Here is a 7762-nt window from a genome sequence, read left to right on the forward strand (position 1 = left end):
GTCCCACCCTACCGCCGCCTGGGCCCCTATCGGTCCCCCTCTTTCCTGTCCCGCCCAGGTACTCCCCCGCCTCTGTGCACCAACCCGACGCCGGCCCCCGGCCCCCCCCCTTCCCCCCACCCCAGCCCCGCAGAGATCAAAGACCCCGGGGAGACCCGTCACCCCACCCGGACGACGTGGCCACTTAGAGCGGCGGGTGCGTCCAGGAGAAGGAGATTCAAGTCGATGACCGAGCCTGACCCGGTCGCGGGTAAAAGGAAGCAGCAAACAGCCAGGTGCCAGGTGACCAGGTGCCGCCTGACCGCTCACCACACTGAACCCTCGTCCCGCCCCACCACCGCCACCCGCACCCCAAATCTACCGCACCCTTTTTGGATTACCCATTCCCGAGCACATTTTCTCAAGACTTAAAACCCCCGAAGAAGGATAAACTGAGGCCAGACCAAATCCCAGCGAGGTCCAGGGAGCAGAGGAGATTATTTCCTTTTGTAACCTCTGTCTTCCATAATGATGAATGACATTGAGGTTTCCCAGTAAATACTCAGGCTGAAAGCAACATTGTGCTTCTTCTGGGAGACCAAGACTTTCTGTCTCTCTCTCCGGAGTATTTCGCAAATTCAGGGGCCAAAAACACACAAACAAACAAAACCAAAACGAAGCGGAGGGCTCCCCCGGGGGACTGAAGCAGCAGCGAGGCTGGCAGGGGCCTGGACACAGCCCCCCCAACCCCCACCCCGCATGGTGGGTCACTGTGGTCGTCGTGCTGCGGGCTCTAGGCCCAAGTCCTGACCTCAGATTCCCCTGGCCTGCTGTAGTGGGAGAATGAAGCGTTGATGCTGGTCGATTCCCTGAGGTCGTGGTTTGAAGGTGGGGTTAATGAGCATTAACACGTTAAAGTCGGGGGAATGAACACTGGTGAGAAAGCTCTTCAAAGGGAATGCACAATTTAATAGGTAAGTCCTCTGCACCTGTGATCTGCAGTTGAGCTGCTCTCCCACCTCAGCCAGCAACGGATGAAAGCAGCCTGGATGCCTTGGGCTTGGAAAGAGCATTTACTACATTAATTTTCCTGCTTGTTGTTCTTAAGGAGAACCTGTTTCAAGAACCTGGGTGGGGCAGTAAATTCTTCAGTGTGTATTTACACAGATCCTTAATTAATTAATCGTGCGTCTCTTATTTCCTAGGATTCTGAACCAGGTGGCCCCTGGATGTATTTCAGGAAGTTTGCAAACTCCTACACATTGTTTGCAGTGGCTTTCTTCTTTCCTATTTCTGTGTGTTTGGCCAAGAGAGTTTATAGAGTTCGTGGGACTCTCAGAGTTGGATCCCAGTGAGTGTCATGGCCTCTTCATGTCCCTCTGGGAGGGTCCGTGCTGAGTATGGGCTCAGTGCTTCAGGTGACCAGGTGTTAGCATGATCCCAACTAGAAGGAGGCTTTCAGGCCCCCTGACCTGTCAGCCTGGACCTCAAGCCCCTCGCTGCTTTTCCCCGTTTATCCTTTCTGCTGACTTGGTATCACAATAACCCCAACAGCACCCATTATGAAGAGACTTGCTTTAATAAAATGCATTCACACACACTTGCTCACCTGAATAACTGTAGAATACAGGAAGCAAATATAGGGAGCGAGGGAGGGTGTCTGACCCAAGCTAACCCCAAGACCAATGCAGAAACTTTGCTTTAAGGCAGAGAAAGAAAATGGATAAGCAACAATTTGGATAATGCGTTCTGAAATTGGGGAGAGTCGTCAGGCACTGTGTTATACACCTCGAAGTAACCATGATGAAGTAGCTCATTTTTACAAGGGGCAGGTTAGACCTAGTGCCGTGGACACCTCGTATGGACTGTCAGCCAGGCTGTGGTCAGGGGCTCGTCTTGCCAAGACCAAGTGGGATGAAAGTGTGGGGGTTAGGGTCAAAGTGCGGGTGTCAGAAACAAGGTGTTGGTGGGGAGAGAAAAATTCTGCATTTCCTTCCACCATCACTTCTGTGGGTGATGATTTCAAGGTGCTGAGGCTGTTCATTTATGAATCTGCTCAATAAATCGATAAATGTGAGTTGAGTACTTGCTGTGTTGTCTTAAAAGGCAGTGTGGTGGGCGCTGACCAAACCAGTCATATTGGGTTTTCTTTGTTTTTAAAGCAGGTTTATTGAGGCATAATGGAAATATAATAAGCTACATAATAAGTTTTGTGGTATCTATGATGAACGTACATACCTGTAAACCCACCACCACATTCCTCTAGAGCATACCCATACTTTGAAAACACTTCCTCATGCCCTTTGGTAATCCCTCCCTCCTGAGTGTCCCTGCCCCACCCTCACTCCATCCCAGGCAAAATCACTGGCCCACTTTGTCCCTATAGACTAGTTTGCTCTTTTTGGAATGTTGCATAAAAGGAATCCTACAGAATGTGCTTTTTTGTCTGGCTTCTTTCACTAGGCAAATTCACTTTCAGATTCACTTACATTGTTGCACATAGTTTATTCTTTTTTTATTCCTTTTTCTCCTCCTCCTCCTCCTCCTCCTCCTCCTCCTCCTCCTCCTCATCCTTCTTCTTTTTTTGCTCACCAGTATTCTGTCATGTGGATATGCCACAGTCTTTTTAGCATTCACCTGTTGATGGACATTGGCTTGTTTCCAGTTACTGGTTATTACCAACAAAGGGACTATGAGCATTCATGTATAAGTTATTGTATGCACATAAGCTTTTGCTTCTCTTGAGGAAATATGTAGGAAATAACACTGGACTGTATGGTAGGTATTTGACTTTTTAAGAAACTCACAAACTTTTTCAAAGTGAATTTCCATTTTATGTTTCCACCAACAGTATATGAAAGTTTCAAGTTGTTGCATATCCCACCCACACTTGCTAAGGTTAGTCTTTTTTTTTTGAGAGAGAGAGAGAGAGAGAGAGAGAGAACGTGCATGTGCACATGGGCATGAGTAGGGGAGGATCAGAGAGAAAGGGAGAGAAAGAGAAGCAGGCTTTGAGCTGTCAACGCAGAGCTGGACACAGGGCTCGATCTCACGACCCTGAGACCATGACCAGAGCCAAAATCAAGTGGGGTGCTCAACCGACTGAGCCACCCAGGTGCCCTAGTCTTCTTAATTTTAGCCATTCTGGTAGGTGTTTGGTGGTATTTCCTTGTGACTTGAATTTGCGTTTTTCTAGGACTATGATGCTGAGCAGATTTTAATGTGCTCGTTGCCATCCAAATATATTTTTTGGTGAAATGTCTGTTTTAATTTTATCATCTTTTTTTCCTTTTACTTGGGCTCTGTACTTTCCCAATTATTGAATTATTTGTTGAGTTTTAAGAGTTCTTTAAATCTTCCGGACACAAGACCTGTATCAGACTGTGATTTGCAAATATTTAGTCCAGTCTGTGACTTGGTTTTTCATTATTTTAAACAATGAAACACTGCTCTTTTTCCTCTTAATTTTGAAGTACAATTTATTATTTATCTTTTAATGAATTCTGCTTTGGAATTATATTTGCCTACTCCGAGGTCACGATATTTTCTTTCAGAAGTTTTATAGATTTACATTTTACATTTAGAACTATGACCCACTTTGAATTCATTCCCACATATTTTACATTTCTTTGTTTTATTGTAAATCTTTTTAATTTCAATTTCTGAGTATTTAAATATTTGGTTTTTTGTACATTTATCTTTTATTCTACAACTGTGCTTAACTACTAGTTTCAATTTTTTTTAATAGATTCGGTAGAATTTTTTACATAGATGGTCATGTTGTCTGTAAATACAGCAAATCTCCTTTCAGAGCTGTGCACTTTTTGCTTCTTTCCTTGACTTATTGACTGTCTAGCGACCTCCACAACAATGTTGGCTGGAAATGGTGACAGTGGATCCCTGTGTTAGTCCTGATCCCACGTGGAAACAACTCAGTCTTTCACCATTAAGTATAATGGTAGCTACAGGGCTTTCATAGATGCTTTTTATCGTTCTAGTTTCAATTTTCTGTGAGTTCTTTTCATTAGAAATGGATGTTGGATTCTGTCAAATGCTTTTTCTGCATCTGTTGAGAGAATCATTTTTTTTCCTTTTTCCATTCATTAATATGTAATTACCTTGATTGATTTTCAAATGTGGGAAGAACCTCACCTGATGATGTAGTATTTTGTTAAGAATCTTTGCAACCATGGGGCCCCTGGGTGGCTCAGTCGGTTGGGTGTCCGACTTTGGCTCAGGTCATAATCTCATGGTTCACGAGTTCAAGCCCTGAGTTGGGCTCTGTGCTGACCGCTCAGAGCCTGGAGCCTGCTTCAGATTCTGTGTCTCCCTCTCTCTCTGCCCCTTCCCCACTTCATGCTCCTCATTGTCTCAAAAATAAATAAACGTTTAGAAAAATTAAAAAAGAATCTTTGCAACCATGTTAATGAGGGTATTTTCTTTTCTTGTATTGTCTTTTTTTTTTTAATTTTTTTAAACATTTATTTATTTTTGAGAGCGACAGAGACAGAGCATGAGCAGGGGAGGGGCAGAGAGGGAGACACAGAACGTGAAGCCGGCTTCAGGCTCTAAGCTGTCAGCATAGAGCTCGACACAGGACTTGAACCCATGAACCTTGAGACCATGACCTGAGCCGAAGTTGGACGCTTAACCTACTGAGCCACCCGGGTGCCCGTCTTGAATTGCCTTTATCTGGTTTGGCACCCAAGATATGCTGGTTTCATCGAATGAGTTGTTAAGTGCTTCCTCCTACTCAGTTTAATGGAAGAGTTGGTATGGAATTTGTGTTATTTTTCCCTTAAATGGCTGACAAATGCTGTCTGTGATGCCATACACACCTGGGATTGTCTTTGTGGGAAGGTTCTCACCTATAAATTCAGTTTCTTTCACAGATATAAATAAGGTCGTTCCGGTTGTTTCTTTGTGAGTAAACTTTCACACTCTGTGTCTTTGAGGACATTTGCCTTTTCATCTAAGGTATTGAACATATTGGCAGGAAGTTATTCATAATATTCCTTTATATTTGTAGGTCTGTAGTGATGACACCTCTCATTCTCAGTATTGATAATTTGTGTCTTCTCTCTTTTTGTCTGAATCCTTCTGGCTAGAGATTCAACAAGTGTTTCTATTTCAAGGAACCAGCTTTTGGTTTAATGATATTTCTCTCTTTTTTTTTTTCTATTTTATCATTATCCATCTAATTTTTATAATTTTATTTCTTCTGTTTACACTGCATTTCATTTTCTCCTCTTCATCTAGTTTCTCAGGATAGAAGCTGAGGTCATTGACGAGGTCTTATGTCTTTTTAATACAAACATTCCTTGACTTGTGATGCAGTTACATCCTGATAAACCCAGCATAAATCGAGAGTATGGTAAGTTAAAAGTGCATTTAATATACCTAACCTATCGAACATCATAGCTTCGTCTTTCCCTTTGTCTCCTTGTGATGATCAGCTGACCGGAGGGGGTCTCTGCAGGTCTCTGAAGTTCTTTCTCTGCATCGCCCTCTCCTACTTGGGCAGTTGGCTCTGCGTGTGTCCTCCACATATGGCAACCTCGTCTCTCCCTCTAGGCAGTGACCTTGGCAATCCTAGGGTCACCTCACTTATTTCCTGTCCCCCGGGGTTCACTCCTTTGTTGCCTAATGTCCAGTGTGTTGAAAACTGTTATTTTATATATATGTCTGCTTGCTCAGTTGTTCTAGGTGGGGAGGTAAATCTGGTCTCTGCTGCTGTCTCTTGTCCAGAAGCAGAAACCCCCAGTCACACTTTAATGAAGGTTTTTGGTTTTGTTTTTTTTTTAAGAGCATGTTTTGCAACCCACTGGTTTAGTCGGGTTTTTAATTTTGCAAAAGTTAGTGTTTTGTTAACCAGTGGTTTTTAATGATGTGGGTTAGAACAGAGGAATATATCAGAGTTTTATTGGCTGTGAGTTCCTTCTTTCTCCAATATCTATTTTTGTGAATGTGGTCTGGGTTGTGATGTAAAATACGTTTATTACTGTGGGTTGTGCTCAGAAAATTTGAAGAACACTACTTACTGTCGTGAATGAAGGTGGTGGGACCTCATTAGGTGAAAGTCCTTCCATGGGTAAGTCCACTGGGCTCCACCCTAGCTTTGCAAGGATGTTCCCAGTTTTAAAATCAAAAGTCCCAGATCCTAGACCCCCTCAGCGGGGGGCTATCGAGATGGTTACTTCCCCCGCTTGGCCCCCTAGGGGAGCACCTTTGCAGCCTGTGACTTACAAGGGGTGTTGTGCCAAATGCCCCCATATAAATGGTTTTGTGGAATGCTGTAGGGATCTTTACGTAGAACAGTGTCTGCTTCCGGTCAAGGGTGCCTACCCTAGCCAGGTTAACTCCTCCTTCATCTGAAAGGAGTTACACTCACCTGAGTCCAAGGCCCTGGTCTTCTTGAGTTTGCAGTGAAGACAGACGGGGAGGTGGGAAGAGGGACCTTGAGCTGGACAGATACATTTACCTCCTCCACTTAGAGCGATTTTCGGCCACTTTTCTCCACCACAAATTTCCTTCTCTGTGGCACACCCGGCTGGCTCGGTCTGGAGAGCGTGTGACTCGATCTCAGGGTTGTGGGCTCAAGCCCCATGTTGGGTGCAGAGATTACTTTTAAGAAATTTTTCCTCATCTGCAAGCAGCATAGACTTACTGACTCTTGGTGCCTAGTGTGACAGGGAAGTGAGATGGTGGGTGGGAGCCCCTCGGCAGGTCCTAACTGACGGCCTGCCTGTGTGCCCTGGCCCTGCTCCAGCCCTGCCGCTGCCACTCCAGACTCCCTCCTGGCCTTAGGAGGGGAGAGAGGAACAACACTCTCTGTGAGCTGTCTGCTGCTACAGGGGTGACTGCGGTCCAGGCAAGTGGGCCCAGCTCAGGAGAACTGCTGTATAAGTGGTGTTGACGGGGGAGCCTCGGAGCTGAGGACCACCTGGGAAGGGTGTGGGTGCAGCTGGACAGACAGGGGGGTGTCATGCCCAGGATAGCCAGGTGGGATCTCCTCCGTGACTTGTGGGCCCGGGGAGGCCCTGAAAGCAAGCATGACTGAGGTAGCCCGATGCACCTGCATTTGGGACAGAGCACCAGCCCTGTAATGTCATTGCCCAGGGACTGCCCAGAGACTTGTGCATTTTAGTGCCGTGTTTGTCAGGGCTGGTCCTGCACATACAGACGCCCTGCAAACAGGAACGTCCTGGTTTCAGTCACTGGTCGGTTCAGACCTGTGCTGGCCTCAGGGTCTGGCCACACCATGACTGGGCCTTTCGCTCTCCTGCATGCTGTAAACGCTTCCTGTGTGAGCGGCTGGGACAGAACGCTGCCAGTGCAGGTGACATCCTCACACCAGGGGCTCGGCAGGGGGGCTCAGCCCTGCTCCTGACCATGTGTGTGCACAGCTCCAGCGGGGAACATGCCGAGGGACTCTCAGCCCTTCAGGGCAGGGCAGGGCTCCAAAAAGGCAAAGCGCCAGGCGGACAAAATGCAACAGATGCCCCTTTTCTAGAAGAAAAGTTTTTCGTGTTGGAGGTGTAGATAAGTGTACATAATATGGAACGTTACCTTTTAGGGCATCTGGAACTGTAACTATTTCAGAAAACATTTTCCTCTCCGGCCTATAAAACATTTGCTGGGGAAGTCTGAGAGTTGGCTCAGACGTATGTTTTCACGACGGGAAACACTGCCGTTACTTCGTGGGGTTTGCTCTGCGCTTCACGGCAGTGACCGTCCCGTGGGAGGACCGTTGATGCACGCTTCCTCGGCCTGCTGCCGGCTT

The sequence above is a fragment of the Panthera uncia genome (assembly GCF_023721935.1).
Source record: "Panthera uncia isolate 11264 chromosome A1 unlocalized genomic scaffold, Puncia_PCG_1.0 HiC_scaffold_16, whole genome shotgun sequence".
Taxonomy (NCBI): domain Eukaryota; kingdom Metazoa; phylum Chordata; class Mammalia; order Carnivora; family Felidae; genus Panthera; species Panthera uncia.